Here is a 27062-nt window from a genome sequence, read left to right on the forward strand (position 1 = left end):
ATCACTTGCAGAAGGGCAAACCTATCCATCGCTGCAGCCAGTGTGGGAAGATGCTTCTATTTATCTTCGTCGGGAGCTGAAGTGCTTTTGGATTTGTAATCAGCTTCTGTGAAGAAACTGCCACTCAGGCTTGGCTAGGGTTTAGGAACAACCTCCCTTCCTTGGGGTAGATCGGAAATGAGTTGGGTTGGACCTAAAGGACCCTGCCAGGGTGAAGAATCTAGGTGTGTGCTGGTACTGCCTTCCTAACTTTGGATGAGCTGAGTCCAGCACCGATCTGGGGACCAGACTTCGTGGAGTGATCCCTAACTGGGATACACAAGACCAAGGAAATCGGATGAGAGAGCTCAGGTTGACTGACATGGGTATGTCAAATCTGACAGACTTCATTCTTTCTACTGTATTTTAGGTAAGAGACACTTTCTGTTTTGTCTGTCCTGTTCTCTCTCCACCAACAAATACCCTTTTAAGAATTGCTCCAGGCACTCTGGAGGGGAACATTCCTGTGCCTATGTCTGTGGAATGTGACAGCTGAAGGGCCAGAGGGGGTGCTTAACCTCCACTGGGGCAATCACATTTCTCTTCTACGAACATGGACTTCTAAGAACCGGAACACGGGTTGGTGGCTCTGGAGCTTAGAGAGAAGACTGACGTCGAGGCAGGGGTGGCCATATTCTGCCATGCACACAAGAGAGCAGAGGAGACTTGTCTGCAGAAGAAAGAGAAGAAGGAAGCAAATGTACAGAAAGAGAGATGACACCACACAGCGGGGCAGTAGTTGTCCCAGCCCCTGACAGCTTCCTAGCCCCTGTTTCCTGACTCTAATGAAGCCCAAATTTATGCCCTGTCCCTGGGTCTAGGGTCATCTACACCCCAGAGAGTCTCTTTCAGTTGGCTCCTCTGAGTTGGTTTCCATTATTTGCGATCAAAAAAAGGAGGCTTGAAAACCAATTAACATTATCATTCAGATTAAGCGTCTACTAATGGTTATTGAATACCTATTATGTGGCAGGCATGGTTCCAGAAACATTGCCATGATTCATCTCACTTATCAACATCTTTATCACCAACCTCATGAACATTAGTATCAGAAGTGTTTACAAAGAGGCTACTTTCATGTAACACTCAGCTAGACTGAAAGAGAGCGATACTAGCTAGGTCTGTGTCCCCTGACAGTTTATTCTAGACAGGCATTCTGATGTGAAGACAAATGTACAAGGCATTAAATTAAGACAGGAAGAGGCAATGAGATATTTGCCTCATTATCAGGTTAGGAAGAAGGAGGGAGGCCAGAGTTAGGCAGGGCAGAGAAAGGAACAGCTGTGGGCATTCTAGGTCAGGGGATGGAGGCTGAATCCGGGGATGGAAAGCTCGGGTTGAACAGAGAGATTCACTGAAAGGGATATAAAAGAGGCTGAAGGATTGTCAGTTCCGGGGCCTGCTTCACTAATTGGCAGGTATCAGTGTGGTCTCTGAATTCAGGGAGAAAGGAGACAGGGTGAACACGGGAGACCAGAGGCAGATGGTGGGGTGCAAAGGCTGAGAGAAGATGGACCAAAAGAAATCGTCACTGTTGATATTGATCCACCTGGCATATCTCAATATGCAACCAGGATGCCAGAAGCAGCAGACAGGTGGCAGGAAAGAGAGGCTGGAAGAGATAAACATTCAAAGGGAAAAGCACTCAGTAGAGAGTGGAAGTGAAGGCAGGCAGAGGGCCAGAGGGAACTACAGGTATTGGGAAGAGGCAGAGGAAGACAAGTTAGACAACATAGAAGGTGCAGGGTGGGGTCAGAGGCAGGGAGGGGCAAAGACTAAAAGATATAAAGAGACAAAGAAACGTCAAAACAGAATGATAGGGAGTCAGAGACGGATAGGACAGAGGTAGTACAGAAAGGGAAGACTCTTTGTCAGTCAAAGCTTTGCAGAAGGAGAGTAGGAGGCCAGCAGAACCCTTGAGGAAGGAGGCTCTCCTATCCCGCCCACTTTTGCCCTGGAGGACACTTCCATTCTCTTAATCTTTCTGGCTGGAAACCTTAAGAGCTTTTTCTCTCCTTCATTCTATATATGGATAACCGAGCACTGTACTTTGTCATTCTTTCTTCCAAATGTCTGACACTCAATCCCTCTCCATCCTTACATCCCCCTGGATGACTGACACTAGAGGTCCTCCCTGCCTCCAGACTCTTGACATGGTCTTTATCGGGGTCCTAATAACAATCATCTCTCCCATTTACCTACTGCTTTACAAAGAACGTACAAGATGACCTCTGATCTTCCCAATTACTCCGTGAGTTAACATTGTTATACCCGTTTGACAAATCTATTCATTCATTAAGCCAATATTTCTTGAGAACTATTCCCGGTCCCATGCTCAGTGCCAGGGATTCAGCACTGACCATGACAGGTACAACCCTTGTCCTCCTGGACCTGTAGATATTAGACAACTAATTACAACAGTGACAAGTGCCACAGGGGAGAAGTAGAGAGTGCCATAAAATAAAGTACGACAGAGGGTCTGACTTAGAGTATCAGAGAAGTAGCATTTCAGCTGAGCTCTGAAGAAGGGGGAAGCTAAACTTTGGAGAGGTTATTAGACTTGCCTAGGGTCTAGAAGCTACAGATCTGGGCTCAGAACTGTTATCTTCTGACTGTGAGTGCAGTGGTCTGGCCTCTATGCCACTGTGCCCTTGGGTAGGGCATCTTGCTAGGAATGGCTATACAGAGGTGGGCATGACTCTCTTGCCTTTGGGGGAAATGCCCCTGTTCCAGAACCTCAGTGGCTCTCTCTGGGCCTCTCACATCAACCCAGACTCCTCTGCCTAGATCCTCAGGCCTCCATACTCCAGCCACACCCCATTCATTCACCTTTCTCCCCCTCCGTTCTTCAGTACATGCCCTGGACACTAGTAAAGCCTTTCTCTAGCCCCGGGATTAGAGCGACAAATTTCCATTTAAATGACTCCGCTGTTCCACTCTCTATCTTCTTCCAGGACATGGGGCATTCTTGAATTCATTTGTATATTTATTCCTTCACTCAATACTCTTAAGCCTCTGCTATATGCCAAGTGTATATCCTGCTCATGCCATTTCTCCTTGAATTTTCATTCTCTTTACTTTTCATTAATCTAAATCCTACTTACCTTGAGTCTGTCTCCTTTAAATCCTTGACACAATATAATGAAAGGAGTAGGGAGCTCAAAATCGGAACACTGATGTTCAAATCAACTTATGGCTTAAATTTCCTCAACTTCAGCTGCCCCATCTTTAAAATGGTGAAATAATGATTGCCCACAACAAACGTATTGGCGTAAGAATCAGAATACCAAAATAAGGTAAGCTTTGTATAAAAGCACTTTGTAAATTGATGTCCAGTTTAAGGAATTCATTGATTAATTGACTCCTAGCTCAGCTGGAACCCTCTCTTCTTCACAGTCCTGTTTTGCACACTCAACATCGAGCCCTTATGTCCTCTCAACTTCAGTCATCGGCTTAGTCTTCTCTCCTCAACTGATTGCAAGCAGCTCGAGAGGTGGAGACACGTCACACACTTTCACGTCGCCCATGGTGTCTAGGCAAGTGCTGGGCAGTTAGTAAACACTCTCCGGGTTTGTTGATGGAGCTCTCCTGAAGTGTAAGCACAATGGCCAGGGAGGGTTTGCCCCAGCCTCACAGAAAGGGGAGGAGACAGGCAGAAGACCTCACACTTGACCCCTGGTCAGCAGCTACCCAGAGCTGATACCTACGGGGCCATCAGAGAAATGGGCAGCCCAGTTCCTTATGCCATCTGACCTCAGGCTACCCAGGCCTCACAGCAGCCAGGGGACCCAGTGCCCCCTCACCTTAGAAATAAGAACCACCAGCCAATAGATTGATTTGGGGCTGTAGCTTGTTCTTCTGGCAATTGCTGGTGTTCCTGTTCTCTCTGTCAGCCTAGCTGAAGCTTTTCTATAGCCCTCAGGTTATAGCAATAAATTTCCATTTAGCCATGACAGACGACTCTGCTGCTCCCCTCTCCCTCCCCCGGACCCCACCTCCTTGTTCTGAAGTCTCCCTCTCAGAGGTAGCTCGAGGGCCTTCCCTTTATGTGACACGAGCAGGTACTGGCATTTCCAGTCCCCCAAAGCTGGTATCACTCCAGCACAGGCTGACTGTGACCTGGAGGGGGAGAGAGGCTGGGGTGGGAGAAGGATGATGAGAAGAGAAAGATGAGAGCTGGGTTGCAGCGTGAGCCAGCCTTCCCCGGGTAAAGTCACTGCTGACACTGGTGAGAGCGCAAGAGCCAGAAGAGGCAATTTGAATAATAAGAAGCTGATGGGCAGAGGGGAAAGGAGGAAGAGGCAAAAGATGTTCATTAGTTGCATCGATTCAAGGGGAAAGACAAGTGATTAAATAATTTGCCCCCAAGGAAGAGGCTCCTGCTCCTTCTTTCCTTCCTTGGCAGGAAGCAGAGATCATTTCTTAGCCCAGTAGCTCTGCCTTGCTCCATCTGAGCTGGAGTTCATAAGAGGGGAGAGGGGTGTCGAGGAGTGGGGCTCTACAGCCAACTCTCAGCGATGCGAGCTAATGGAGGGGAACAGCCCAGAGTGGATGGTCCCCCTGACGGTCTCTCTCTCTCGGCTTTGGAATTTATACATGGAGCTCAGGTACGCTCAGCCCGGTTAGGTCTCATTCTTTGAGCCCAGGCCAGGAGACTGAGGAGGGGCTGGGGGGCAGAAAGGCAGGAGGGGATAGGTAGAAGCCGACATGGGCTGGAAAATTGCACATCTTCACAGTGAGTGGTCTTCATTCTCAGAGTCAGAAGTCATTTGTGACAATGTACAAAAGGGAAAGAAGATAGCCTTTGTGTTGTGCCTGCTATGTGTTATGCTTTCCGTTTGACGGGCTAACTTCTTGCACCCCTGACACCTGCCAGGCACAGAAGTGCAGGATAAGGAAGACACAGTCCCTCAAGCATACCTCAGTTTAGATGGGGAGACATACTGTTGAGTCATTTCCATATGATACGGTAAAGGCTAAGACTGGGGGATATACCAGGGCTGAGGGCAGTGCCGAGAGTTTCTGGAAGGTTTCCCAGAGAAAGAAGGTGGGCCCTGCAGCCTAGTCCTGGAGCTGACCCCATTAGTCTAAACAGGTTCAGAAGGTTCCCTTAGGTCTGCTGCTCTAGATGCTCTAGCCCTCGCTCCTTTTGCCAGTTCACAAATCTCCCAGATCTTACCGTTCTCCCTCCTACTCCCTTTTGCAGCCCCATGATCCCTGCAGAGGGCAAGGAAACCTCACACCCCAGGCCCTACCTGCTGGAACAAGGTGTACTCCAGGAACGTGACAGGAGAACATCAGGATCCTAATTCGAGCCATCCCTCACAAAGATTTCCACATGGGACTTTGCCCTGCCAAACTTATTACCACGTTTTGGCAGGTAGAAGGCAACTCTTGAAAGCATTCTCTTTCAGTGCACTCTTTAAGATATATATTCTTAGGATAAAGTACAAATTCAGACTGGGGAGACAAGAAAGTCCAGCTGCCCCTGGGCTGCTCCTGCCCTCAGCAAAGTAGAAGGAGACCTCCTCCCCACCCTTTCTCCTCCCACGTCCTTCCCTCATACTTGGCCGGGTACATCCACTGCCTTTTCAACCAAGGATTTAGTAGCACCTAATTCAAAGAGTATGAGCAGACCTTTTCTCTTATAAGAAGCATCTCAAAGAGAACTGAAAATCAGGAACTCCCAAGGGGGCTGAAGGAGAGGTTAGGAGGTTGTATCATTTTCCCAAATTTCTAAGAACGACTGCATGTGCTCCCTTGTCCTGTCATGTGATTCCAGCTCCTGCTTCCCACGTAAGTTTTGCACCTGCAGGGTCTCACCAGTTCCTGGAGAGCTTTGCCTTGGCTCTGCTTCCTCTCTCCATGGCAACACACCTGAAGGGAAAACCTCAAATATCTAGGATGGAGAGACCCCCTTCTTCCCTCTCACCTGAGCAATATCAACTTTCTGCCCTGATTTTTCCACCCAATTTCCTGGACTGAGCCAGGCTGCATTCTCCATTTGCTCAGATGAAGCATATGGTTTGACTGCTACCTCCACCGTACCCCCTCCCCCCAACACACACATCATACACACACATAGCAGGGTCCCTGGAAGGCAGCCCGACAAGTGGATCAAATTTAGCCAACTTCAGCAAATTTTAAACACTCGTAGTCTCTTTCTTCCCAATAGTTGCAGCCAAAGGTGTCAATGGCCAACTCAGCAACACAACTTTTCCCAAAGTAACTACTTTATACATGTGCACGTACATATATTCACAGAATCCTTCCTAGATCTGAGCTGGGGTTACAAAAGGGAAGGGGGCATGCTGAGTGTGGCCAGCATGGGCATGGCCATGGCCATGGTTAGGAGTAGAGTGATGGGCTGACCCATACTGAGGGCTTTCTTACACCCATTTATTCTCTTTCTTGGCTGAAAACAATTTAAAATAGCTGCCACTTTCTAGAGTTGAGATCCAAGTGCTAAGAGTTGGGGAGAATTGCAAGGTATCCTTTCCCTTAACATTCACTTTCTGTAGGAATTGAAGCTTGCAAGGGACCTGAGACACCACCTAAGCCAAAACCCTGAAGTGCAAAGGTGGAAGTAACTTAACAAGGTCAAAGTTATTGTAGAACCTAAAGCAGACCCCAGGTCACCTGGCTCCCAGAACCAGGTCTTTGAACCATCACACAGCTGTTGGTTCTTCCCAAATCAGGTGCAGGAGGGAGGAAAAGAAAGATAAATACTGACAGATGGACACTTTCACAATAATAGGCAGGAGAGCTCTTGGGGGCAGCTATATTGCAGAAATCCATCAGAAAGCATTTACTGATCAGTTACTACGTGCTTAATGTTTTTCAAGGCACCGTGGAGAGTGCAGAAGAGGCGTAAAGCAGGGAAGCCCCTAATACAGTGCCCTGTCCAGAGTCACATCATAGGTGTTCATTAAAGATTTGTTGCATCACATTGAGTCGTCATAATAATAACCAATATTTATTGTTTACTGTGTGCCAGGGACCCTGTTCTAAGCTCCATACATGCATTTATCTCATTCCTTCCTCACCACAACTTTAGAGTAGGTATTTCCACCTACCATTTTTCAGATGATGAAACTGAAATGCAGAGAGGTTAAGCCCAAGGTCATATACCTGGTAAATGGTAGTAGGATTATGCATTCAGCCACCAGATTATAGAAGGCACGAGACATCGACATTCTACGTCCAACTGTGGCACTTAGAAGCTGTGTAACTTGAGATCAGTCAGCAAGTTGCTTTACCTCTCTGAACCTCATTGGAAAAATGACTAGAACACTGACTCCCTCATGCCACTGCTGTGAGGATTAATCAGCTCTTGCCTAGCAGAACCACGAACACTCACCATCCACGTGTGTAACATGCTTTCTCCCCTCAGAGAGCTCAGTAGAGGGAAGAAGAACTAACACACACACAACACACACACACACACACACACACATGAAACCAAAAACAAAGAGTGCCTCGACTTCCTCACTGTCATGACCTCTTTCATAAGGCTATTGTAAGGACAGACTGAGTTCATACAAAAGAGCACTTAGCAGAGAACTTGGCACAAAGTAAGCGCTTAGTTAATCTTGGCTATTACCCTACATCCGAACCTTCAAGTTGCAAACTTTCAAAGATGAGAACATGAGTTCCATCAAGGTCAGGCGTGAGTGAAATTGCAGCTTGCCCTCCGTCTCCTATAGCTGATGATCGTTCAGCTCTACCATCTCCCACCTCCTCTCCCTCCTCCAGTCAGTAACTCTTCTTGCCTGTTCACTCGATACCAGTCCCCGTATGCCAGCTGCTGTACTGTACTACTGTACTTTTCAAGGTACTGTACTGTAAGATTAAAAATGTTTTCTTTATTTTTTGTTTGTTGGTTTTTTATGTATTATTTGTGTGAAAAGTATTATAAACCTATTACAATACAGTACTATACAGCCAACTGTGTTAGTTGGGTACCTAGGCTAACTTTGTTGGACTTACAAACAAATTGGACTTAAGAACGCACTCTCGGAACAGAACTCGTTCGTATGTCGGGGACTTACTGTACAGGTTATAGAAATTTACTACCACTGGACTTCAGAAAACTGGGCTGCAGTGTTGGAGAAAGCTTTACAAAGAGTCCAGGCTGGGCTGTGGATGATGGCTGAGATTTATGAGGCCACTGAGAAAGATAGTATTGTTACTTCAGACTCAGAGAAGCCAGAGAAACAGGATTCCAGCCTCCTAGTGGCAGCAGGAGCATATGTGCAGGTCTTGAGGAACACGCACTCCTTCCCCCTCAAACGTGGGTGGTGGGATAATAGCAAAAGTGCTTCTCAGTGGCCTGGCTTTGAAACCACCAGCCCAGGGAAGTGTCTGGCCTTCCTGGAAGGCATCAAATCCACTGGTCCTATGCTCCTAAAGAACTTAGAAAGCTGCTTCCCAGGAGCCTAGCAGGGCCACCCGCTGCTGCACCTCTGAAAGGGGTACCTTTTCCCAAGGAGCCCCCAGATAGGCCCTCAGCAGCACTTTCTCCTGCTCCTCCATCTCCCCAGAGCCCCAGCCAAGCTGGCAACCGCTGCTGGTTAGACGTGGGATTTGTGTGCTATTTACAGTGCTGCCTTATTATTCTTGAACCTGAAAGCTTTACTGGGTATTAAATTCCAGCATCGGGCTGCTGTTCGTGCTCCCAAGTGAAGGATGGAGAAAGAGAGCTTTAATGCTCTGTAAAAAGTAGGGCCTGAATCATTTATGAACAGGCATCACAGGGGCCCAGAGCCAGTGTTAGGACAAGGGCTGCTTCCAGAAGGAAAATGTTTGCTGTGGAAGGTCCAGCTCTTGCCCTCACCCCAGCAATCCATAAGCCCTTGTTAGCAGGATCACATGAATTGTTCCCTTCATCATCAAAGGACATCCCGGCAGTTGGGTATATTGTGAGGGGAGGCAGCTCACCGTATTAGGACAAAGCCAGAGCAGGCAATTATCTCTCTGTGATAAGAGAGAAGCTCTGTCCTGGCTGCTATGGTTTATTTAGCTTCAGCTTTGTTCTTACTGGAATGTTTTTAAAGCTGCATGTGACTCTCCTGGGGCTGGCTAACCAGGCATTGGGGGAAGCCTGCGGGCAGGTGGGCTGTTTCAAGTGAACAACCCAAGTGGATTGTGGATTCCAGCCACTGTTTTCAATCTCAACGCCAGTTGGGGGAATGTGCAGATGCGGAGTCAAATAGCTCCTATGATTTATTTCTTTTCTTGGAGCTACTAGCTCAACCTCTTAATTAGTAAGGTTATAATCAGAAAGCAGAATATTTCGTTTTAGAATCATGGAATCATAGTGCTGAAAAGAACAGGAGAAAAACAGAACAAGACAGAGTACCGTGAGCATCTGGGGGCAGGTCTTTCTCTGCCCAAACTACCTCCTTCCCTTCTTCATCCTCGAGCCCCTTTATAGCCTGCAAAATACAATGCAACTCTCAGTCGTTTTCATGGCTTAAAGGACTTTATAATTTCCAGCTGCCGTGGGCTAACTGCCCACTTCGTATGCATGTGTTTGTGGTGACTGAGACCCTAAAGTACAGGAAGGGACAGAGCTACCCCCAGAGAGGTCTTGGTAGTGCTGGTCTAGAACTTGGGCCAATGCCTTACTGGTCCCTCAGCACCTCTCTGAGCAATACTGCAAACCCAAGCAAGACCGAGAAGTCTGGTCTCGGAGCACTGGACAGGACTCTTTCCACATCTGAGAAAATAGGGTGATCTCCCTGTTCTGCTGACCTCACAGAGCTGTTGGGAAGCTCACAGAGGTAATGCTGGTGATGGACCCTTACATCCCCCAAAACAAGGGTATCACTTGTGCTCTGGCCATATCACCAACAAACTGCAGGACTTGGAGTAACTTCATCTTCCTGCCCTTCAGTTTCCTCATCCTCAATATGAAAGAGTTGATGATTCTTAAGATGTCCCCAACCCTGTGATTCTGGGCTGGCCCCAACCCCGGGCCCTAAGACTCCTGGGCCTAGGTGGCCTTTGGAGGGACCTGAAGGGATGGGAACAGGGACAGCATCAGGGGTATCTGTCCAGACTGCCCCATAGGAGGCATCCTTACCCTTAGCAAGAGCCTGGGGCCAGCAGCTGGGCACTAAGGACAGTCACCCACAGACTGCTCCCAATCCAGTCCCAGGCAGTCTCTCCAACAGTGAAGGGAACGTTGCAACAGCAGAAATGTCAATGGCTCTCCCTTGGGCTCAGGGGTCAGGCTCATGGGAGAGTTGTGTGGACCAAAGTGCCATCCTCAGCTGGTATCTGGTTTTCCCCCAGAGGAGAATACCCTCCTCTTCTCCCTACTTTTTTAAGCTTGAAGTTCCCTCCTAAAGACTCCTGAGGAACATTCACCAAATGCCAAATCCAAGTCAATCTGGAGCTCTGGTGAAGTTTGAGCGGTGTCTCGGGCAGGCAAAGGGAGTGGGGAGAGGGGAAGAGTGTCCCGGGGTTGGAACAGCAGGATCACAGACCCCTGAGCCGAGGACTGAGAGCATCCATCCTGGGGTAAGTCCTAGAGGAGGTAGGTTAGTGCAGCCCAAGATATGAAACCAAGAGGGCTCTCTGACATGCAGAGAGCTGAGAGTCTGTGCAGGATAAAAAGGCTTCGACAAGAAGAGTCTTTTAGCAGAAAGCAGAGTAATCCTGGAAAACTGTCCCAGGAACTGGAAAGGATTGGCCATCTGCCAGCTCGCCCACCTTGGACCTCTGTTGGTCATCTGAGACTGCAGCAGGTGAAGGGGGGGGACCTCGGGAGGCCAGGACAGGAGCGCTTCCCGGCCAACGAGCCTAGGTTCCTGGTAAACGGACTACTCCTCTGGAGGGATGGTGTGGGGAATAGAAGAGGAAGCTGCTTGCTTTGAAGCTTTGGGGAAAATATCTACTAACTTCTCCTTTCTGGGCCTGAGTTTCATCCCTTGTCAAATAAGGGGATTGGATTTGGTGTTTCCTAAAGTCTCTTCCAGCTCCGACATGTTGGGATTCTATGATTAATTTTTTAATAATAATAAAAAATAAATAAATGTTGAAACAATAAGAAAAAAAAATGAGAACAGAAGAGGAAGGTGTGAGAGAAAAACTTGAAGAAGGAGAAAAAGAATGGCAGGCCAGCCCAAGATGAGGAAGATGGTCCACTTCTTACGGCATTTGAGCTTTGGAGAGTGGAATAGGACTTTTGGAGCTGTTGCCCTTTGTTACATTAAAAGGAATTAGTTATCAAGGCCCAGAATTTCTCTATAAAACCTCAGCCCAGTCACAGGAGGCTGGGTCAATTGGAGACCTTTGCCTCTAAGCCTAGAGATTGCTTTGAAGGCCCCTGCAGACCCAGACCCCTACCCTGGAGAGCTCAACTCTCAGAACAGAAGACCCTCAAGCCTCTAATGATGTTGTCCACACAAGAGAAGTCTGAGTGGTTCCTGGGCCTGTGGCCACAGCCAAAGTCGGTAGCTCACTGTCATACAGAGTGAAGGAAGTCAGAAAGAGAAAAACGAATATGGTATATTGACACATATATGTGGAATCTAGAAAAATGGTACAGATGAACCGGTTTTCAAGGCACAAATAGAGACACAGATGTAGAGAACAAAAGTATGGACACCAAGGGGACAAGGGGTGGCGGGGTGGGATGAATTGGGAGATTGGGATTGACATATACACACTAATATGCATAAAATAGATAACTAATGAGAACCTGCTGTATAGCACAGAGAACTCTGCTTCTCCTCGTTGTACAGTAGAAACTAACACGACATTGTAAAACAACTCTACCCCAATTAAAAAATAAATAAATAGATAAAAATAAAAAGACAGGAGCAACAGACAAAGCAATAACTGCTGCTACGGATGATCCATGGTCAGGTATTGGAGAAATCACTTCCCATCGTATTAAAACCAACAAATAAAAAGTTCCAGGGACTTCCTTGGTGGCGCAGTGGTTAGGAATCCACCTGCCAATGCAGGGGACACAGGTTCGATCCTTGGTCCAGGAAGATCCCACATGCCGCGGAGCAACTAAGCCCGTGCGCCACAACTACTGAGCCTACGCTCTAGAGCCCGCGAGCCACAACTCCTGAAGCCCTTGCGCCTAGAGCCCGTGCTCCGCAACAAGAGAAGCCACCACAATGAGAAGCCCACCAAAATAAATTAATTAATTAATTAAAGTTTAAAAAAAAAAGCTCCAAATTGAAAAAAAATAAAAGTCTGTAGGTCATGACTAAGTGGGACAGGGCCAGCCCAGGCGGGAGGATTAATGACAGTGATTGAATATTTTATAAGTGGAATACCGTGTATTTTCCAAAACCAAATGGAATGTCATTTTTTTTTTTTTCAAGAGAGATGGTGGCTGTCACTGTCCTCGTTTCCCATTCAAACCACATACTCCACGGCAAGCAAGATGAATGGGCCTGGGAGCTTCCTGAGGAGAAGGGGAGAGACACAAAGGGAGAAAGAAGATCCTTCTTCATTTCGTCCCCTCCCCGCCATCCTAGCCCCACATGGCTCCTCCCTCATCACCCAGTACTTGAACCCACTGTCCCCTGGACAGCTCTAGCAGCTGACTGAGGATACGTCCCCTTCCCTGACCCCTGTGTGGTCTCTGTACCACATGGAGATTAAGTCACAAGGTCACTTAATCCATCCCTATGTTTCCAAGAAATACAGAGCATCAGACGTGGAAAATTTGCTCCCAGATCTTCCTTCATGTTCTTAGTCCAAGGTCTTATTTTCTTTCGAAATGCCTTCCTCTGGTCCATCTCACTGCAGATGAAGGTCATGTCCTCTAAATGTTGACTTGTGTGGAGAATGAACTATAATTGGCCTCCCTTCCCTAGGGCAGGAGCTCTGCCTATTCTTGATATGAAAGTCTTTGGAGTTGAAGTGCTTCAGAAACCCTGGATCTTGCATTCCCTCCAAACCCATCCTCTCTAATGCATTATTGGCCTGTGCAAATGGAACTATTTGATTGTCGCTGGAATGGTGAGAGGCCCTTTCCTTTCTCAATACCCTATTACATGCTCCAAGGCCACCCACAGGCTCCACTACTTTGCATTTGCCCTGCAATCTTTCACGCCAGTTGACTTTTCATCTCCAAATCCCTTTTCACATTAAACACAAACCCACACACTCTGTCCCATTTTCCTTTGAAATAAATCATAAGCCCATGCCAGAAACGACTCAGGGTGTTCTCTGGAATTTGTAAACAGCATTAAAGTCTTGTGGGAAATGTCACAGAGTGTTGGTCTGAATTTATTAAGTAATTTCTCAGCTTAAAATATATCTTTCCAGCCTGCTGTCTGACAACATTTACCTCTAATGGAATTTTATCCCCTCTTGATCACTAAGCGCACCCCCACCCCAGACTACAGATTCCTCAGCCCTTCCTGTTAGGTTCTCCAGCCGGGTAGATTTCAGACATGCTAGCCATGCCCCTGTTTCTCAGAAGAGAAACTCCAGGATTCTGGGCGTCCAGGACTGCCTCGCTGTTCTACATTTCTGAGGGCACAAGCTTGCCATCACACTGCAACACCCCGCTCGCACCAGGGCAGACCCAGGAACGGCCTGAGGAAGGGATATTAGTCCCCCCCAAATCTCCATCAGCCCCCAAGCTACACCAAACAAACATACTATTTAAGGTAGAACCAGGACTTACAGTTGAAAATAGCTCCAAGGCAAGTCCCCTAGCCTGCCTCCTCCTCTAAAACAGATTGTCATCGTAAGCCCCTTTTAAATAAAGATGTTGGCACTGCCTTTGAGGTTTTTGAACTCTGGTTTCAAGCAATCAATCAAATTATACATCTGTAAAGAGCAGCTGTTTCGTACAAAGTTAAAATGAAGTGAGGAGATGAAGAGCCTATCAGCTTGTGTACTTCCTAGATGTGTCCCAGGCGCTGTTGTCCTTCACCTGTGGCCTCAGGCCTACTTGGTTCCGGGCCCATCCTGACCAGGGCAGGGAGGGTTCCAGCAGCAGCAGCCCAGCATCTGCTGGGGCCTGAACTGGTCATGGTAATCTAAGCCCAGTATCCAGGATAGCTAACCCCTAGACCTGTCACAACTTTGAATGTCGGCTTTTCCCTACTCCACGGTACACAGAAGATAGTATAACATACTGGTCAAAAATATGGACCGTGGAATCAGAGTTGGAGTCCCCGTTCTGCTACTTAGTAGCTGTGTGACCTTAGATAGGTTACTTGACCACTCTGTGCTTCAGTTTCCTTGTCTGTATAATGATGATGAGATTAGTGCCTATCTTCTGGAATTTTCTTGAGAATTAAGATAATATATGTAAAATGCATAGAACGATGCCTGGTTATTGTTTTTAAATAATTATTTATTAGTGATAATTAATAATTATTTGTTTTATTATTTTTTAAATACTTGCTATTATTTTATTATCTGGCTGGCACTGTCCCCTTTGCTTCTCTTCTTCTAATTAGACCTACAAGTTCCTCATACTCTGTAAACTGTTTCCTGTCTGGTGACTGGGGAGAAGATCAATATATGGCTGTTCATGCTGAGGTGTGACCCAACACCTGCTTCCAAACGGGGCTCTTCTTCTTGTACACCCTGCTCTGAGAACGCAAAGGCGTATTCAGCTTTCAAAAAGTGTGCATTTCTAGAACTGAAGGGAAAAGCTGGCCACCCTGCCTTCTTCCCCAGAGACTCCAAGGAGCCCCTCTTCACGTGGGCTTGGCCAACAGCTCCCATGTGGTATGTGAGGAACTAGGGCAAAGGGAGTTGAAGGCCTTTGGAGATACTAAAACTATATTTCTGAGGGTGCAAGCTTTACTGAGGTATAATTAACAAAGTTGTGATATATTTAAAGTGTACAACATGATGATTTGATATATGTCCACATTATGAAATGATTCCCACAATCATTAATCATTAATTAAAAAGTTAATTAATACATCCATCACCTCACATAGTTACCTTTTTACTTTTTTCCCCTTCTTTTGGTGAGAATGCTTAAGGTCTCACCAAATTTCAAGTATACAGTACAGCATTATTAACTGTAGTCACCATGCTGTACATTAGATTCTCAGAACTTATCCATCTTATAACTGGAAATTTGTACCCTTTGACCAACCTCTCCCTGTTTCCCCAAACTCCCAGCCACCGGCAACCACCATTCTACTGTCTGCTTCTATGAGGTTGACTTTTTACATTGAAACTAGTTCCAAAGGCCAATCTCAGAACAGAAGTTAAAGCAATGGTTAATCAAAATAATTACAGAAGTGTGGAAAAACTAGCGAGGAACAAGAAATCTGAGTCAAAATATAAATGAATTAAAACCCACTGGGCCAGGTCAAGAAGTCAAGTATATAATAAGGACCTGCTGTAGAGAACAGGGAACTCTACTCAATACTCTGTAATGACCTATATGGGAAAAGAAACTAAAAAAGAGTATATATATGTATAACTGATTCACTTTGCTGTACAGCAGAAAGCAACACAACATTGTAAATCAACTATACTCCAATAAAGACTTTAAAAAAAAAGAAGCCAAGTATAGAATTTGAAATTTGAAATTTTCTATTAGAAATTTTGTCCTGTTCTAGAACATATGTTCTATTTGCATATAGCCATTCTCTATTCTAAGAATACACCTACAAAGGAGATGGAATAGCAGGTGCATGTGCTGAAAAAAGTCTTACTTAGGGCTCCTTTGTATCTGGACCCAAGACAGTACCCCACCTTCTGTTTGACAACATTGCTTTAAACATGTTACAGTTAATTATACGACTTTTCCTCACATCACATTTTAATTTGGGAAGACATCCTTGTTTCTTGAGGAGGTTTGCAAATTGGTCTAAACTCACTGGAAATACATTGACAAACTCATAGTGGATGAGTTATGTGTATTCTAAACTCATCCTATTTTTTCAACTTCTGAGGTGGCTTTCTAATCTTGTTTCCAACATCTAAAGGATATTTTGAGTCAGTTGGGATATGGAATAAGCCATACATTTATTTGTTTAATTTACACTTTGGATTTTTAAATAAGTATAAGGAATTACGAGACTATTTTAAATGTTTAATTCTGCCTCTTAAACGCTGATTAAAGGAGTAAAGTGTGAGGATAGTGCTACACATCAAGACAAGCTCTCGGGCGGCAGGAGGGAGGCAGGTGGGGTCCTGAACAACCATAGTGAGGAAGCCTGACCCAGGTAGTCTAAGTGTGTTCCCCAGGGCTATAAAAATCCAACAGTGAATGAGCAGAACTACAGAAAGAGCAGGGAGCTGGAAGACAGGTAGGAAGGTCAAATGCAAACAGGCCAGAGCTGAAAATAAACCTAGGATTAATTATAAATGAATTAAACCTACCAGCTCAAATTAGACAGCCAATTTTGCATTTGACATTTGTGAGTATTCTTGTTAGTTACAACTTTTATTTGTGTGTACGTGTGTGTGTCTATGCTCTCAGAACGTATTCCATACGTATTTTTTCAACATTCATTAGGAAACTTCCTTCCCTTAAAAAAAAATTTGTTTTTTAAAAAAATTATGTGATATTTCCAGTCTGCAGAGTTGGTTTTGCAAGTCATTCTCAAATCTTGGTCTGCACCAGAATCCCTGGGAGATTCTAAATCAATATGGCTGGGCATCTGCCCAGCTTTTTACAAACTGCTCAGTGAGTCTGAGGACCACCGAAGCTTGTGAACCATCACCCCAGAGAATGGCTCCCTCCACACCCTGTAAGTGATGTAACTGCTACTTGGTGCTTTAACTCTCTCACTTCTCTCCTTCATTCATACTTGGGAACACATTAAAATATAAGGAAAGTCACATGATCAATAAGAACCCCTTGAGATGTTTTTCCTACCCTCAAGTTACTTATCTGGAGAAACTAGTAGGAAGAGAGAACACATACATGGAGAGTTCATCACTAACAAAAGACAACCTGGGATGGGGGTGAAAGTGAGGGTGAGGCATGTCATATATTGGCACATAAATGGGAGGCCAGACAAGGAGAGTTAGGGCTGCAATGACCAGGGCAGTCTTTCTAATGAAAGTGAGTCTTGAAGGGAACCCTAAAAGATGGGTAGAATATGCACAAACATGAACTTGGAGTCATGCTGCAGGGTGAGAGAAGGTTGCAATTTGAGGTTGCCAGGCAATTATCAAGGTTCTTCTCTTTGCAGTAGTAAGATGCTAATTAAAAGTTGCCTTTGGCTCTCACAGGCACTATCTAGTTAAAGCTCAAAGAGGAGGAATTTTTTTTTAAAGAGTCCATAAAATTTAGCACCAACTTAATATTTATTCATTGTAAATCAGTGCAGAAACCAGAATAGATCTAACACATTGTTGCTGAGTGTGTTCTGGAATCATGACACATTCTTGACTGGAATCAGAAAAGTGATAAAACTAAAGAAAAGGTCTTAGGTCTCCAACCCCACTTGCGGTTACAGTTCTGCCCTTGCCATCTCCCGACAGGAACATCTCCAGGAATAGGCAGTTAGCAAAACCCAGGGTGATGGGTATAGAGTAAATCAAATTTATAGAGTCTATATTGGGTATACACAGTCCCACCCCTGAACCTGGGCAACCAGGGCCTCTGCCCTTGGCTCCACAATGTAGAGACCCCTGATGCCCATTCCTCGTCCTGGTTACACGAGATGAGGAGACCATAGGCCTAAGAGATATGCCCACCAGGAGTCTATGCTCTCTTTTCTAGACAACACTCTGGGTACCTAGGACACTGGAATTCTTTGCCCTTCACAGGCCTCCTCCCCAGGTCCATATTCCCAAGGATGTACAGTGCCACCAACACGGACACACTCAGGCCCAAGGGGTGGCCAAGGGATACTTTTGGGAGAAGGTATGGACAGAGCTTGGACAAGTGGGCAAAATGCATGAGGATCCTTGTGGTGAGAGATGGAGGAGAAGAGAACAAAGGTAGGTTAGGAGGACCTCAATTTCTACTCTTGCCTGAACCATGAAAATGTTAGGGGAAGACACCAAAGAGTCCCAGTCTTTTGGGAATTGAGCCATGCCATCACAACTGCCTTCTACACAGCCCTTTTCTATTCGTTGTCCGACGACCAAATGTTAGGTGGCTATTTATTGCCTACACTTCACATTTTCATAGAGAGGGAAGCATTCCACTCTATCCCCTGGAAGGAAACAGCAAAACGCTCCTCTTCCTCTTTCTACTTTCTTCTGTTTCTCCCCAAAGGAGGAGGAAAGACTTGTCTGATTGGTGAGGTTGAAGAAACATCTGTAAATATATAGCTCAGCCCTTCCTGGGCTGTCTAGGAGACTCTACCTGCCCGCAACCATCACTTTCTCTCCTCCATGCAGGGATCAATAGAGACACTCAAAGCTTCTCCATCCTGTGATTGGTATGTTTGAAGATCCAATTTGGGGAGGAAGGAGTAGAAAACCTCCATAGATCTGACTGAGTTCTCCAGCAGCAATCACAGTCATCTCTCACTACAGACTCAAGGTCATCTTATGCACGGAGTGACACACACGCCAACTCCTGCAATGCCAAGTCTGAGATGAACCATGGGTGGTGTTTGATGGATAACAGACAACAAGAAGTAAAAAAGGAGAAAGAGGAAAGGAAACTTCTTACCAGTTTAGAAGAGAAGACAACTAGAACAAGGGATCAGGAACCATAGAGAATAAATTGCAGTGGGCAAGCAGGAAGATAAAAGTTGAAGGAAGTAGTTCTGTCCGGAGAGAATAAAGCAAAGAAATGATTGAAAAGGGAGATGGAGGTAGGGGATGGCACTAGTGGCATTTAATGTAAGACACAGACATAAAGAAGAAATGTTCAAGGGAGCCTAAAAGGACTCCAGGGGAGCAGATAACCTGCATAGGAGTGAAGACCTGGATTCCAGAAGAAGAACCCAGTGATTCCAGGGATCAAGGTTGACCACATGGTGTAAAAGTCTGTCTCGCATGTTAAGTTTGGTCAAACTGCATTTTATGTATGTATGTATGTATGTATGTATGTATGTATGTATGTATTTATTTATTTATTTATTTATTTTTGCTGCATTGGGTCTTCGTTGCTGCATGCGGGCTTTCTCTAGTTGCGCCGAGCGGGGGCTATTCTTCGCTGCGGTGTGCGGGCTTCTCACTGCAGTGGCTTCTCTTGTTGCGGAGCGCGGGCTCCAGGCACTCGGGCTTCAGTAGGTGTGGCTTGTGGGCTCTAGAGCGTAGGCTCAGTAGTTGTGGCGCACGGGCTTAGTTGCTCCGCAGCATGTGGGATCTTCCCGGACCAGGGCTCGAACCCGTGTCCCTTGCATTGGCAGGCGGATTCTTAACCCCTGCGCCACCAGGGAAGCCCCGAAACTGCATTTAATTGTTCAGCTAAGTGCCTGTGATTTACCTATTCCTGTCTGAGTGTACCTCGAAACCTGGAACTCCTCTCCCTATAAGGAAGGAGAGTCTGTGTGAGCAACAGTTGGTTGGATAGGACTGTGCTTTTGAACCATAAAGGAACCACAGTCCAAAGCATCCTGCATCCTCATCAACAATCCCAAAGTGAAAGTCTGAAAATGAGAGCAACTCTCCCAGCTGCTGTGGGTGGAAGCAATGGAAGTGACCAGAGGGGACTACCACTTATTCCAGATACCCTGTGCTCTCACGCACACTTTCATGCATACTTTCCTTTATCTAAATTAAATGATGGTTGGGGGGTTGGTTCATTTTGTTTTAGAATTTCCTGCCCCACCTTGGGCTAACTGAAGACACCTTGGATATCATAAAACTAACACTGGAATTCATACAACTACACGTTTGGGATGGGATGTGCCCAAAGCTTACAGAGATGAATTAATATACAAAGCACGGAAGATACAAAAAACAAGGAGCAAAGAGAAATAGAGTGCCCTTGGAGAGAAGAAAATTTAGGTGGAAAAAAGACATAGAAACAGAAGCAGGGAGTTTTTTTAATGGAAGGAAAGAGGGAAGGTAAGAGAGGAGGGAGAGAGAAAAGGGTAGAGGGAAAGAGGCGGGGGGTGGGGGGAGGGGAGCGGGTAATGATTGTGTAGGTAAATAATTAGGGGCAAGAGCAAGGAAAGGGGAAAATAAATGTTCTCTAAGTAAAACTATCTGCATCCACATGAAAACAAGGGTACTTTCTGCATTCATTCAACCTCTTTGTTGGTTGTTTTGTTTTAAAAAGCAGCAGGGAATGTCAAACAGCTGTTTTTACAGCTTCTGTCGCTTTGTCAAAGGCGGCCCGTGCAATCTGACCGCGGGGCACACCCAGACAGCAGTGCGGGTAGCAAGGCGCTGCGTTAGCAGATGGGCCGAGTCCGCAGGCAGCTCAGCGAGGGAGAGACGGCGTCTGGCTCCCATCAAGCTCCTCAGAGCCGGGAACCAAGACCCCTGGGAATGCTGCTGGAGAGAGATAAGGAAGCACTGCAGGCAGCATTTCTCCTTCCTGATTTAAAAAAAAAAAAAATGCACCTCGGGACAATCTTCCCTCAGTAGCAACAGCACAAAAACACGAAACTCAAAGTCAAATGACATGGACTTGGGCCCAAATTCTACCATTTCTGAGCTATGTGCCCTCAGGCCAATTGTTTCACCTCTGAAAGTCTGTTTCTGCATTTATAAAATGGGGATGATACTTCACAGGGTTCTCGTAAGGACTGACTAATGTAATAACACAGCACACAGCCTAGAATAGAGTAGACGTTCAGTAAATATGCTAAAACCCCATATTTGGTTTAAAAAGAGAGAGAGAGAGAGAGGTGATAGATACAGAGACAGATCAATAGAGAGAGATACAGATGAAGAGATGATAGAGATCAAGGTCAAGATCATGACCCAGGAAAAGTCCTTCAAGTGCATGTTTGGTTTCTGATAAATATAAGAAGGGACTTCTCGCACTGTCTCCTCTTCTCCCACTCTTTACCAATAGCGAGGAAATAGTGAGGTTTCCACCTGGAAACCACAGTGGTGGACTCTCTTTTTTACTCCCCCTCCCAAATAAACCCTCTGGCAGCACTGTTCTTAACCCTGCCAAGTCCAGCAGAGGTCTTTACCATGTAGGGGACCGCCATGTAGGAGAAAGAGGCTTCCTCCCCTGGTGACCTGCTCCCTCCTGAGAGTGACTGTACAATTCATGGTTTGTCTGTGGTGGGGTGAGAGTGGCGGGCACACAGGGAGAACAGCTAGGAAGGAGAAAAGACTAAAGCACCAGATTATAAAGGGAGAGAATCAGAGAACCGTGGGTCAACGGTGTGGCCAAGGTCGTGGTCAAAGGTCGAGGAGGGTGTAACTAGATTAGGGACTTTTCCTCACAAGACCAAGGGTCACAGGGCTCCTGCCAGCTCATCAACACCCTTGTCATCAATCTCATCCCAGAAGACAAGTGAGTGTTTTCCTCGGGACTTGGAGCATTACCTAGTTTTGCCCTTTTCACTGACACTGTATGTGATAGTCTGAAAGCATGGCGCTTGGTCTGGCTGCTTCAGGGAGGCCTTTGGAGCCTGTTCTCATCACCACCTTCACTTGGGCACACCCCTAACACTTACAGGGCCAAGAACAAGATAGTCAAAGCTATAAATCAAGCTAACAAACTGTGAGATAAAATATACTCTATCCTTGACACATATAGCTTCATAAGCCTGGAAAGTTTAAATCTAGAATTTTCAGGCTCCTTGGAGTTCTGCCCTGGCACATGGAGTTATGGGGAAAGATGACCTCTACCCTCCAGACTGCCTCCACCTCTTCCCACACTGGGTTTTGACTCACCCTTAAGGGACCTCACACACACACACACACACACACGCACACACATGCACCCACATGTGGACATCCAGCCCACATGTCCAAGTTCTGTGCACACCCGCCAATGACACAATCCACTCTTTAAAAGATATGCTGGGGTAGAAGCTTATGCAGACACTATAAGCCCGTTTGGGGCCATTTGAGCAAAGTATTGCAGGTTCCCAGGTACCTGAAGCATGGCGAAGAAAGGGAGTCATGGGACTTGGATAGGCATATCCTCATGGCACCAAGGATTCCTTGCTCTTTGGGGAGGGTTATGGCTGGAAAAGTGGGACCCTCTAAAGTGCAAGTTCCAGAGCAGAGCCTCCTCTTGCCCAGGGCATCCGGCGTCCTCATCAGCATCATGACCCATAGCACGCCCATTCCCCGCCTAGGCGGTGTAGAGACCACCTCCCTCGGATTTGCTCCCCACCCGGGCTCTCACCACCCCCGTCCAGCCACACTCTTCTCAACTCCAGGCAGAAACGCAGAGTCACTCAGGCCCAAAGCTCCTTTGGGAAGAGACTGAGGGACAGGGAGAAGTAGAGCCAGGCTGGAGACTGAGGCAGGATAGAGCAGAGCTGGGACTCCTGGGGCCTGTCCCATTGTTAAGCAGGCCCCCCACCAGATTTAATAGAGCATTGCTGCTGTGCTTTTCTCAGTGTTGAGGCTCTAATAGGCTCCCCCAGTGGGCCGCTCAGGGCCCACACTGCCTCTGAGCAGCTGCTGCGCTGAGCGAGGGAGCGAGAGGCTCGTTTGCAGACCACGTGCCTGTCGCCTTCTGAGGAAGCCATCACAGCACATCCTGGAACAGGCTCCCGAGGAGGCATCACAGTTTAGTATAATTCGTCAACTTCACAGCTGCTGCTTGGGAGGGAGGGGGCCTGGGGAAGCAAGTGCCAAGCTGCTCAGGAATCAAGAGCATTCCCCAGACCAGCCAAGAGAGAGTGAGCCCCCAACAAGAGAGGGCAGGGCTCCAGATTGCCTCTGGCTTCACCTCCAGCCTGCCACAGGCCTGGGGGCTCCCCAAGGGTGGTCAGCCATTTGCCCAGACCTCTGCTGGCCCCGAGGGCGCTGGGAGACTGGAACTCAGGGAGAGAGCGGGTCTTCAGGGTCAGGAAGACTGAATTCAAGAGCCTCCGCATCATCCACTGGTATGATCCACGGCAAGTTACTTCACCTCTCTAAGCCTCTATTTGCCTATCTGTAAAATGGAAGTGAAAGTAATTCTTATTCCAAGTCCTGATATTCAACGAGGAGTGTGCAAGTTATTAAAATATTTGGTAAAGAGCAGTGGTTCTCAAAGTGTGGTTTCTAGACCAACGGCATCATCATCACCTGGGAATGTGTTAGAAAGGCCCATTCTTGGGGTCCACCCCAGACCTACTGAATCACGAACTCCAGAGACGGGGCCTCGTAATCGATGTTTTAACAAGCCTTCCAGGTGATTCTAAAGCAAGCTAAAATACAGAGTATCTCCACTCTGTGCTCTGTCTGTTCATCCCTCCCCACCCCCTGGCGACCACCGATCTTTTCACTGTCTCCATAGTTTTCCTTTTCCGTCATGTCATATAGATGGAATCATGTAATATGTAGCCTTTTCAGATTGGCTTCTTTCACTTACTAATATGCATTTACGCTTCCTCCATGTTGTTTCATGACTTGGTAGCTCCTTTCTTTTTAGTGCTGAGTAATATTCCATTGTCTGCATATATCACGGTATACCCACTCACCTACTGAAGAGCATCCTGGTTGCTTCCAAATTTGGGCAATTATGAATAAAGCTGCTATAAACATCCATGTGCAGGTTTTTGTGTGGATATAGGTTTTCAACAACTCTGGGCAAATACTAAGGAGCGTGATTGCTAGATCATATGGTGAGAGTGTATTTAGTTTTATAAGAAACTGCCAAAGTGTCTTCCAGAATGGTTGTACAATTTTGCATTCCCACCAACAATGAATGAGAGCTCGTGTTGCACCATATCCCCGCCAGCATTTGTGTTGTCTGTCAGTGTTTTGGATTCGGGCCATTCTCCTATGTGTGTAGTGGTATCTCTTTGTTGTTTTAATTTGCATTTCCCTGATGACGTATGAGGTGTAGCATATTTATACATGCTTATTTGCCTTCTATATCTTCCTTGGTGAGGTGTCTATTCAGGTCTTTTACTCATTTTTTAATCAGATTGTTCATTTTTCTGCTTGTTTAGTTTTAAGAGTTCTTGGTATATTTTAAGTAGTGCTTTATCAGTTGTGTCTTTTGCAAATATTTTTCCTTCAGTCTGTGGCTTGTCTTCTCATTCTCTTGAGGCAAGTTGATGTTTTTTATTTGTTTTGTTTTGTTTCAGTAACACAGCGATAAAGGGCAAAAATAATAAATATTTAGGGAAAGGTGTGACAAGAATTCTCAGACACCCCACAGTGAGACTTCTGAGGCCCAGGGACACAGGCCATATGGCTCTAACAAGTCCCCTGGCTCCAGTCCCTTATTTCCACTTATCTCCAAGACAAGGCTCTGTCCTTAGATAAGGAACTCTCCAGCCCAAATTCCCCAGAACAATTTTCCGCTTCAATAGACAAATCATCAGTGTTTCTTAACCCTTTGGGGACCACTGACCTCTTTGAGAATCTGATGAAAGCCGCAGGCCTCTCCCCAGTAAAATGCACACACACACACACACTCACACACACACACACACACACACACACACACACATATTACATGCCAATTCAGGTGTTCACAGGCTTCCCAAAGCCCATGCAACATTCAGTGACCCCAGATTAGGAGGTCATGCTGGAGACGGGGAAGAAAAAGACTTGAGCCGCTTGTAGTCAACCAGTCAGGGCACCAACGGGCAAAGTACATGCCATTTCCTTCTCAAGGCAAACCCAAACTCACAGTTCCTGTCTTCCAAGTCCTCTAGGCTCTTCCCTTGCCTGTGCCTTGCTCTTTTGAGATCTGGGGAGGAAATGAAGAAGAATCAGTGGCCAGAGCTTGGAGCCATCATTCAGCCCTGCTCACACTGACCTCATGCCCTGGTCACACTGACCTCATGCAACCCCAGACCAGAGAGAATGAGCTGTCCTCACCCCCACCAGCCCTGGTGGCAGCCGTTCTCCAGCTTCAACAAAGCCACCCCATGGCGGGCGGCGCCTCCCCTCTACCCCACGAGGCCTTCTAGGGTCCCAGCTGGTGGTCCGGCTGCACTGGACCTTCAATTCAGAAAGAAGTGCAGGAAGTAGAGGAGGCAAGTGCGGCACCAAGAGTGCAAAAATGTGAGGGGACACTCACTCTCAGGGCCCTGCAGAGAAGACCACCGGGAGGCATGTGGCCAGTGTCCTTCCCTGGATACAGAAACAGCTGACTGCAAAAACTTCAGCTCAGCTAAGCTGGTTTGTGGCAAATCACAGCCACCTCAGAGCAAAGCTCCCTGGCAATTCACCAGCTGCAAGCCCACCTTTGGTGACCTTTGAGAGTGAGGGAGGGTCGGCTCCTACATGGAAAATACAGCAGAGACATTGTTAACACCTTGCACGGGGCACTGGAGGAGCTTGGAACTTGCGAGGAAAGGGTCTTTCTCCGCAGCCCCGCCTGGGGTGAGTGTGAGTCGGCTGTGGAGAGAGGGGGAGACTCGCCCCGGTGCGAGCTGGGCGTGGCTGTTTGGGCCCGCTCCTCCCCAAGGAGAAGTCCTCCCCGTGCCGTTCACAGGCGGCCCCCGGGAGCTCCCCCAAGTCCTTCCACCCTGCAAAGCCCAGCTCCCAGCGTGCTCACTCCCCTCACCCTCTCCCAATCTGTCAGCTGCCTAAGGCTTCCCCCATCTGCCCAGGCTAGGGCGATGCCAGCACACTATGGGAGGGCCAGATCCCACCCACGTCCCTTTCTGCCCCAGTCCTCTGGCGGGGTGGCTGAGGAGAGGGGAGGGGTGTTGAACAGACAGGAACTGAGAAGGGCAGGAAAAGGGATTAAGAGCTCCTCAGGCGCAAAGATGGCAAAAGCCCCTGAAAGCTGAGAAGGGCGTGAAATTCATCCTTCATCTCTCTTCGGAAATGGGGGTCCTCACCCGGTGGATCTCCCCATCCAGGCACTCCGGGAGGTGTGGAGCAGGTGTGGCAGCAAGCCCTCAACTGGGGGTGAGCCCCGCTTTCCTGGACTGTGTACGTCTTTGCTCTGCTCACGATCGCCCCATTACCCAGACCTCACCCCACTCCCCTGACACTGTTACTGTGCTGGACAAGGTGATGTGGAGGCCACTGAAGAGGTAGGGGACAGACACACACACAGAACAACCTAGAAGTCGAAGGGTTTTTTCCTAACCCTCACCCCTTAGGATGGTTTCCAGGGTTGGGAGAGTGAAGGTGATGAACTTACACAAAAAGTTGACCTATAGAGAATGACGAGACTGTAAATAATTTGAAGTCTTCATAACAAGAGCTTGTCACAGCTTTGAAGGCTTCAGGAAGACAGGACAGAAAAGTCTGGAAGTCAGCTCTGTGGTTCATGACGCGGTGCCACGCCCACCCCGCTCTGGGGCATCACAAGATGTTCTGCCTTCCTGGGCGTCAGATTCATGACATAAACATTTATTGAGCATCTTCATTGTGCCAAGCATCGTGCTAAGTATTGGAGATCAAACTAAGAATAGCTAACATTCACTACCTGGTTTTTAGGTACAGATGCCGTTCTAAGCACTTTGCTTATGTCTCCCTATGAGGTAGACACTACTATTATCCTCACTTTATATATGAGGACACTGTGGCACAGAGAAATTCAGCAACGTGCTTATGTCTCCCAGCTAGGAGGTGGTAGGACACTGACTGTCTGATCCCAGACCACGCCCTTAACCACTACTGAACACTCCCTCTCAAGGCAAAAACAGACGCACTCTCTGCTTCATGACCTTACAGTCTAAGGAAAAGTAGAGCCTGTGGGCCTGTCCTTATAAATAAAGTTTTATTGTAACACAACCTCACTCATTTGTTTACCTACTGTTTATGTCTGCTTTCACACAACAATGGCTCCATTAAGTGGTTGTGATAGAAACTGTATAGCCCACAAATCCTAAGATATTTACTCTGTGGCTCTTTACAGAAAAAATGTGCCAACTCCTGGTCTAGTGAGATAGAACCATCTTGCCCTCCCATGGGAAATCAGGAGGACACATGAGGTGATGAAAGGGACAATGCTTTGAGCTCTTTGGTCTAAGAAGTGGTCAACACATCAAGCCAGAGTATATCCAGCCTGTCACCCAACGTTCCAGCTATTCCATCTCCAGGAT

At 46.9% G+C, this 27062-nt stretch overlaps 1 long non-coding RNA gene across 2 annotated transcripts in view; it reads right to left on the reverse strand.

Annotated features, from left to right (window-relative positions):
- LOC103016470 (uncharacterized) overlaps positions 1-27062 on the reverse strand; it is a 153208-nt gene that overhangs the window by 58322 nt on the left and 67824 nt on the right. Inside the window, exons 3-4 of one of the 2 annotated variants that reach the window (XR_009006736.1) lie at positions 25079-25280; positions 24686-24745 (exon numbers count right to left, since the gene is read on the reverse strand). This is a non-coding gene — a long non-coding RNA (uncharacterized LOC103016470). The remainder of the gene's footprint in view (positions 1-24685; positions 24746-25078; positions 25281-27062) is intronic. The other variant, XR_009006738.1, reaches the window with a different exon arrangement.

This window comes from Balaenoptera acutorostrata, chromosome 1 (assembly GCF_949987535.1).
Source record: "Balaenoptera acutorostrata chromosome 1, mBalAcu1.1, whole genome shotgun sequence".
Classification (NCBI taxonomy): Eukaryota; Metazoa; Chordata; class Mammalia; order Artiodactyla; family Balaenopteridae; genus Balaenoptera; species Balaenoptera acutorostrata.